The sequence below is a fragment of the Procambarus clarkii genome, chromosome 2 (genome assembly GCF_040958095.1).
Source record: "Procambarus clarkii isolate CNS0578487 chromosome 2, FALCON_Pclarkii_2.0, whole genome shotgun sequence".
Lineage (NCBI taxonomy): Eukaryota > Metazoa > Arthropoda > Malacostraca > Decapoda > Cambaridae > Procambarus > Procambarus clarkii.
Window position 1 is genome coordinate 28928503 of NC_091151.1, and position 9195 is coordinate 28937697.

Below are 9195 nucleotides of genomic sequence, written 5' to 3' on the forward strand. Positions count from 1 at the left end.
CTAGGGTACCATCATCCAAGAACCAGATGTTAAGCTCGCTGGACAGGACCTCTGTGACTTGTTTGATGACTAAGCAGAAAAGGAGAGGAGCAAGGGGGTCACCCTGTTGGACGCCTTCTCGCGAGTCAATTTCATGTTCGCCAAAAAGTAGCTTAAGATCCAAACTGTAGCATGAATGTACAAAAGGGTAGAGGGAAGGGAAATGACTATGAACCGCACAGAGTACAGCATCCCTCCGCACCAAATTGAAGGCATTTTTGAAATCAAGCTTGATAAGGGCCTTTTCGTCTGTGATGTTGGCGATGAAGGCTCGAGCAGCATGGGCTGCCACCTCACACCCTTGTGGAATGCCAAACCCGAGCTGTTTTGGCTTCACCATGTTGGCCGCTGCATCACTAACTGTTCTTCCAGCTGCCTTTGCGACGAGACGCTGGAGAGAATTGCCCACAGCTATTGGCCTGATCCCTCCATCCTTTTTCTTTAGAGCACAGATGGAGCCCTGTTGCTTATATAAGCATAAGTTGCTTATATAAGTATAAGCAACAGGGCTCCATTAAGGAACATATAATCTCTTCCCACAACCAAACCATCGCCAGTGGAATCCTAGTAAACAACACAGAAATCATCGATAGATACAGCGATAGCAGGCGGCTTGACGTCTGCGAGGATCTACACATCAAGAAGTCAACACCAGCAATCAACATCCAATTAATGCACAACTATATTCTACCCACCTCAAGACTCCGCTCCAATATAGAAGCATCAAGAAATATGGACCAATAGGCTTTCTACAAATTACTTCCATTCAATACCCATTGTTTCGTGTTCTGTCTTGTGTTTAGGAATTTAATACCCTATTAATACCACCTCACCCCATCCACCTCACTTAAATGTAGATATAAACAAATCGAAGATGTGTAAGTTCTTTTCAGTTGTGTATGTGTAAGCTAAAGTCTTAGAAAATGTAATAAGTTTTACGAAACGCGCTCAAGTGTCGCGTCAGACTAGAAATAAAAATGAATTTTGGAGAATTGATTTTTGAATTACCTCCAACAGTGAAAAGAAACGTACGGAAGATCGAGAAAATTCGTGTTAGAATTATTAATGTTACTTTTTCGGTCATATTTAATAATATATGTCTACAGGAAAGACTGCTGCATATATATGTATATATATATATATGTGTATATATATATATACATATATATGTGTATTTTCTGGTTTAGGGCTTGTATCCCTCTAACTATTTTCTTAGCATCAGGGCTTAATTGAAATAGGAGTTCTCCAAAACTCATTTTCGTACTTTTAAGGTGAAGAAAAGACGTGATTTACTATAGAGTGTATTACACTTATTTGTATAATTTGCACGACGTTTTGAACCTCCATGGTTCATTCTCAAGTGAACAGATCTTACAATACTAGTTGATTTTATACCCGCATTAGGTCAGGTGATAATACAATGAAGGTGAAAACATGGGGGGATACATAAGGGATAAATGTGAGGTGAAACATAGAGGCTGCAGAAGGCTTATTGGCCCATACGAGGCATCTCCTATCTAAACACAAAGATTAATCCAGTGTAATTGGCTGGTTGATTTCTGTGTAATCCAGTGCCAATTACACTGGATTAATCTTTGTGTTTAGATAGGAGATGCCTCGTATGGGCCAATAAGCCTTCTGCAGCCTCTATGTTTCACCTCACATTTATCCCTTATGTATCCCCCCATGTTTTCACCTTCATTGTATTATCACCTGACCTAATGCGGGTATAAAATCAACTAGTATTGTAAGATCTGTTCACTTGAGAATGAACCATGGAGGTTCGAAACGTCGTGCAAATTATACAAATAAGTGTAATACACTTTATAGTAAATCACGTCTTTTCTTCACCTTAAAAGTACGAAAATGAGTTTTGGAGAACTCCTATTTCAATTAAGCCCTGATGCTAAGAAAATAGTTAGAGGGATAGAAGCCCTAAACCAGAAAATAATAAATACAGAATATGTGGTCATATTCAATGAAACATGTTTGAAAGAAAACCTGCTGCCAGTATACACCAATATATGTGTATATATATATATATATATATATATATATATATATATATATATATATATATATATATATATATATATATATATATATATATATATATATATTGTGACGGTAACGCGTTGGTGTTCAGCTGTTTCAAAAGCTAGGGGTATGGCCTCGTCACATAAAGAAACAAAAAGAGAAAATATGGAACTTTCATCTGTGGTAAGGTAATGGGAAGACACACAAAACACAAGTAGATTTAACAATGAAATTTTAATTACGTTAGAAAAGCAAAACATGAATAAAAATGGACATAAATGTGTAACATAAGTCAATCAAACAAAATAATAAGAATAATCACTGGCAAAATAAAAAGTTACGTTAAGACAGGTGAGTAATATACAAGGAGATATATGGGTGCAGGAATATTGGCTTTAAGCTGCCACCTCTCTTAGTACACGTAAGCCAGGGCTTAGTCTACCAAAGAGACGTGTTAACTTGTGGAAAGCACGGGATATTCTGAGGTCTGTAGGTCGTGGTGGCCCCAGACATCAGGTAGTGTGGCAGGTGGAGGGAGCAGGTGCGACTAGGCACCAGCCAATCAGCGACGGACAGGTAGTTCGCTGGTTCGAGTGGCGGAGCGGAGCAGGTGTTCCTGGTGCTGAATACATTTGCTCTCTGGCAAACCTTGGTGTTGTATTTGTTGGATATTTCTTGCATATTAGTTGTATTGTTGTATAGGGACGAACTTAGGAGGGAAGAGCAGGCACAATCTCTCTTGAAGGAGATTATCGTCACAACTCTCCCCCGAAGCCTGCGGTTCTGGAAGAAGTACGTCGTTATGTAGTGGAGTAATAGATGGAGTCGCTTCTACTTCATAAACTCTGGAGAGGGCATCGGCTATGATGTTGTCAGAACCCTTGATATAGCGGATCTCCAGGTTGAAATCTTGTAAATACAATGCCCATCGTAGAAGACGCTGGTTAGTGAATTGGGCTTGATGTAGGAAGCGGAGAGGGTTGTGGTCTGAGAAGATGGTTGTAGACCTGGAGCCTTGTAGGACGATGGATAGTAGCTCCTTTTCAATAGTGCTGTAGTTCCTCTGGTGTGGTTTCAATTTGTAGCTGTAGTAGCTGACAGGTAGAACCTGTCAGCCTCGCCTCGTTGTTGCATCAGGACACCACCAACGCCGGTACCACTGGCGTCGACATGCAGGACGAAAGGCTTGGTGATATCTGGCGAGGCGAGAATGGGATTAGAACAGAGGAGGAATTTGAGTTGTTCGAAAGCAACGGTTTGCTGCATGGTCCACTTATACCGTTGCTTGGGACAGGTTAATAGGATTAGAGGTGTGACGACTGTACTGAAATTTCTCACAAACCTACGGTAGTAGGAGGCAAGACCAAGGAAGCGCAGGAGCTGCTTCCTGGTGGTAGGCTGTGGATACTGTTGGATGGCTTGAGTGTGTGAGTTTAACGGAGCTAGGCTGCCACTCCCAATAACATGACCCAGATAACGCACTTTACCTTTCGCGAAGGTGGACTTGCCCAGGTTGATGGTGAGGCCGGCTGTCAGGAGCTTGGAGAACAGACGTCGCAGCTGGAGCAGATGTTCACTCCAGGTGTTGGATGCTACGACGATATCATCCAGGTAGGCGTATGTGTTATCCAAGCCCTGGATGACACGGTTGACAGCTCTCTGAAAGGTGGCCGGGGCATTACATAGTCCGAAAGGAAGGCGTTCATATCTGAAAAGTCCAAAAGGAGTGATAAAGGCAGATATCTCTTTAGCTCGCTCCTGATAGTACCCCTTCAGCAAGTCCACTTGGGACAAGTACTGGGCATTACCAATGGCGTCAAGGATGTCATCTATCCTTGGCAAGGGGTAAGCATCCTTGACTGTTACGTTATTTAGTTTACGATAGTCAGTACATAACCGCACCTTACCTTGGGGTTTGGGCACCAAGATACAGGGTGAGGCCCAGGGGGACTCACAAGGTGTAGCCAGTCCATGATCCAAGAGGTACTGCACCTCAGCACGCATGACTTCCTTCTTGCTAGGGCTGATTCGGTAGAAGGGTTGACGAATCGGCCGGGTGTCGGGGAGCAGTTGGATGTCGTGCTGGGTAACATTACACTCTTGGGGGTCATCTCGGAACAACTCCTGATGTTCTCTGAAGATCTTGACGAGAGGTGCACTATGATTATCCTGAAAGTATTTGGGAAGATCATTAAGGATTTCGGAATTAGAAAGCGCTGACTCCTTGTCAGTGCTTTCGGGAGGAGAAGCTGGGAAGGTCTCACTGTGGATGTAGGGTTCTGTGAAGGTAGAATAGTTTATCATGACAGTGGGAGGAGTACCATTATATTGCTTCAGGAGGTTGACGTGGCACAGCTGGGTCTTTCGCCGCCTATCTGGAGTCTCGAGAACGTAGTTATGGTTCTTTCTGCACTCCTTGATGCGGTAGGGTCCTGAAAACCTGTTTTGTAAAGGAGAACCTGGGATAGGGAAGTATGCTAGCACGAAGTCTCCCGGCTTAAATTTTCTCACTTTGCTGGTCTGGTCGTAATGAGTCTTCATCCTCTCCTGTGCTTTCAATAGATTATCATGGGCAAAACTGTGGACTCTCTCTAGAATGTGTTGAAGGTTTTGAAGAAACTGGGGCACATTCTGATGCTCACTGAAGGAGCCATCTCTGAGAGAGTCTTTGAAAGCCTTGAGGGGAGTACGGCACTTACGGCCGTAGAGCATCTCATAAGGAGATACTCCTAGGGACTCATTGGGAAGACTTCTATAAATGCACATTATCAAATCAATTTGCTTATCCCAATCCTTAGAGGTTTCACTACAAAACTTTTTCAGGAGTTCTTTGATAGTCTGATGACTACGCTCAAGAGAACCCTGTGAAGCAGGATGATAGGGGCTGGACAATACCTGTTTGATGTTGAACTCCTCCAGTGTCCTTTTGAAGAGATCACTGGTGAAGTTGGTACCACAGTCGCTCTGAATCTCCCTGGGAAATCCATATTGAGTGAAGATCTTCAATAGATGCTTTACAACCGTAGCCGCCGTGATGCTCTTCACTGGAACTGCTATGGGAAATCTGGTGGTAGGACACAGGATGGTTAAGATATAGGCGTTACCTGAACTGGTCCGAGGTAAAGGACCAACACAGTCTATAATAAGTCTGTGGAAAGGTTCCGCAGGCACCTGTATGGGAATCAGTGGCGCTCTGGGAATGGAGATGTTCGGTTTGCCTGCCATCTGACATGTATGACACTGTTTTACGTACTGTTTGACGCTATTTACCATACCTGGCCAGTAGTAGTCTTGACGAATCCCATGGTAAGTCTTGTTGAATCCGTAGTGGGAGAGTGCTCCGTGGGCCAGGTGTAGAATAGTGGGCCGCAGGCTGGTAGGAATCACAAGTTGTTCGATGTTGGCCCAATCGTCCTCCTCCTTCAGTTTACTGGGTCTATATCTGCGGTAGAGCAAGTCGTTCTCTAGGAAGAACCCAGGAATACTGTCGGGTTGAGTCTCAGCCTGGAAAAACAATGGTGTTAAGGTAAGATCTTCCCTCTGCAACTTACGGAACTCCAACTTGGTCAGATTCCGGGGTAGTTTCTGAGGGTCTTGAGGGACAGCGGTAGCAGTAGAGTCAGCTGGCTGAGGACGTGCGGCTTGTGCACGGGTGGTCACTAGAACCGGAGGAGAAACTTCATCACTCTCTTGAACCTCTGCTGGAACATACTCGAATATAGGGTTAATTGGCACAGAGGTACACACCTGGGGTTTGTCCATGACGATCAGGTTGGTCGGTTGCAGGTCTTCTGCCAAGTCGTTGCCTAGGAGAAGTTGCACTCCAGGCATGGGAAAAGGCTTTTCCCTGACGGCAACTTGGACTTCTCCGTTCACGTAGGGACAATCCAGGTGGACTCTGGCGAGAGGATAAGGAGTGGTAGCAGTGAGGTCAGTGATGAAGACAATTTCTCCGGTGTAGGCGATGTTGGGCACAGCCGACTTCAAGATGATCGATTGAAGAGCCGCTGTGTCCCTCAAGATCTTCAATTTGAAACGTCCCTCCGGATTTGAACCGTTGGCAGAGACAGTTCCAGTATACAGGTGGTTACTGAAAAGAGAAAGATCATTAACATTAACACCAACATTCATCACAGGCTTACCGGACTTAGGAGGAGTTGGTTTGGGTTTCTGTGTGTCAGTGGTTCCTTTGTACTGAGACTTACCACACTTATCTATGGTATGTCCATAGAGTCTACAATACTTGCAGTACAATTGCGAGCCAGCTTGATCGGTGCTCACTTTCTCGTAACTGTACCACGACTTCTTACTGGAGGATGGTTCGGGTGTCAGCCGGTGGATGAGGCTGTAAGTGTCAGCCGACTTAGCACACTTCAGGTAGTCGGTTTCTTCTTTATCTGCTAAGTATAGACGGACAGGAGGCGGCACACGCCTCAAGAATTCTTCAACTAGCATCAGGTTGACGAGTTCTGTAAAAGTAGAGACATGTGCTGCTTCCAGCCATTTCATAAAATATCTCCGTTTTGTGTTAGCAAACTCGAGGAAGGTAGTGGTACTTGCCTTCAAGTGGTCACGGAATTTCCTTCGATAACTTTCTGTGGAGAGGAGGTAGGCGTCCAACACTGCTTGTTTCAGAGTCTGGTAGTCATTCTCAGACGCCAAAGTACTGAGTGTGACTGCAGCTCTACCTGTAAGATGGACTCTGAGAAGTGTGGCCCATTGGTCGACAGGCCAACTGAGTTGATTAGCAAGGGTTTCAAAGGTGGTAAAAAACACATCAACTTCTGCTTCTACAAAGGATGGCATTAACTTACTTGCATGTGATATATTAAAACTGACGGGAAGATTGGCAGTAGCTTGCTGGCGTTGAGCGAGGTGTGAAGTTTCCAACGCGAATTCTTGTTGACGACACTCTATAGCCAGAGTCGCTTGTTGCTTGTCATGTTCGCGTTGCATCTCCAACTCGCGTTGTTTGGTTTCAAGCTGTACTCGTTCCCGCTCCTGGAGCATTGCAACCTCACGTTCCTGGAGGGCGAGTTCACGTTCCTTGAGGGCGATTTCTCGTTCGTGTTCTTCTTTCTTCAAGGCAGTTTCACGTTCCTTGAGGGCGATTTCTCGTTCATGTTCTTCCTTCCTCAAGGCAGCCTCACGTTCTTTTTCTTCCCTTCTTAAGGCAGCCTCACGTTCTTGTTCTTCCCTTCGTATGGCAGCTGCTTCTCTTTGCTGCTCGAGGGCTTCCCTTTGCTGCTCACGTTCAATCTTGGACAGCTCTAGTTTGAGTTTCATCGTTGCCAAATCAGTTTTATCTGCAATATAGTAAGTTTCATGAGTTTCAGAGTCTATCTTACCTTGCTCTAAGAAATGATCCAGTAACAGGTTGTGTATTTCACTCTTGTTGGCTTGGTAGGGAACTGTTAGTTGATACTCATGTGCGAGAGTTTGTAATTCAGCTCTCTTGGCATGACTTAAAGTCCCTATTGCACCTGCTGGATCTGCACGGAAAGCTTGGAGACGAAACATGATGAAATTAGCAAATAAATGTACAACGAATATACCGTTATATAGTGAATGTCAGAAACAGGACAACGTGGCAACTGGTTCCTATCCTGTGGACTCTTTAACAATTAAAGTTAAGTACAAGATGTTAAATGATTAATTTAAATCAAGGGCGCAGGAAATCTTGTACCCGGTACTCATGTAAGAGGATAAGGGCAAGAAAATCCTACTAAACAAGTGAAACTGAGTTTCGAAAGCAAATGAAACAGTTAATTGCCTCAAAAGTAAAATTGGTAGTCCAAGGATGTAGGCATACCTTGCCGAGTCTCTACAGGACATAAGCAAGTCTTTCCTACTGAAATTAATATGATACCTACAGAATTAGCGAACTTTTGTGCTCTGTAAAAGAATGCCAATTCCCTACCGTTGTATGTATCATCATCTCTGACTGACGTGTAGGGGTGCGAGGTGTCAACTGGTGACGAGAACTGCTGCTGAGGTCCCAATTCAGCAACTAAAGTTCGAGCTAGAGGAACTATGGCCCTCTTTATCCTCCTACAGTCAGATTGCAGAAGATTAGGTGCACTTGACCCGGGGGCAGACCACAGTACCAAGGTACCAATATGATGATCTGTCGAAAATATGAGAAATATCCAAGGGACAAAAGATGGTAAACACGAGTAATAACACGGAGGGAGAGATGACCAATTAAGAGTATGACTTAGGCCTACAGTCACCACGTAATCCAAAGTTGTCTCACCTTCACCATATGCTACTCTCGTAATGCACAATACACACCGCACCATATAAAAATGAAATTGAATATGAAAAATAGTAAAAGCTACATTACGAAAGTTAAATACGCTTACCATTAATTACTACTTGGCACCAGTACCTGAGTGAAGCTTCTAGGACAGGCCACCACTTAATATGTGACGGTAACGCGTTGGTGTTCGGCTGTTTCAAAAGCTAGGGGTATGGCCTCGTCACATAAAGAAACAAAAAGAGAAAATATGGAACTTTCATCTGTGGTAAGTTAATGGGAAGACACACAAAACACAAGTAAATTTAACAATGAAATTTTAATTACGTTAGAAAAGCAAAACATGAATAAAAATGGACATAAAAGTGTAACATAAGTCAATCAAACAAAATAATAAGAATAATCACTGGCAAAATAAAAAGTTACGTTAAGACAGGTGAGTAATATACAAGGAGATATATGGGTGCAGGAATATTGGCTTTAAGCTGCCACCTCTCTTAGTACTTGTAAGCCAGGGCTAAGTCTAAAAAAGAGATGTGTTAACTTGTGGAAAGCACGGGATATTCTGAGGTCTGTAGGTCGTGGTGGCCCCAGACATCAGGTAGTGTGGCGGGTGGAGGGAGCAGGTGCGACTAGGCACCAGCCAATCAGCGATGAGCAGGCGACGGACAGGTAGTTCGCTGGTTCGAGTGGCGGAGCGGAGCAGGTGTTCCTGGTGCTGAATACGTTTGCTCTCTGGCAAACCTTGGTGTTGTATTTGTTGGATATTTCTTCCATATTAGTTGTATTGTTGTATAGGGACGAACTTAGGAGGGAAGAGCAGGCTCAATCTCTCTTGAAGGAGATTATCGTCACAATAT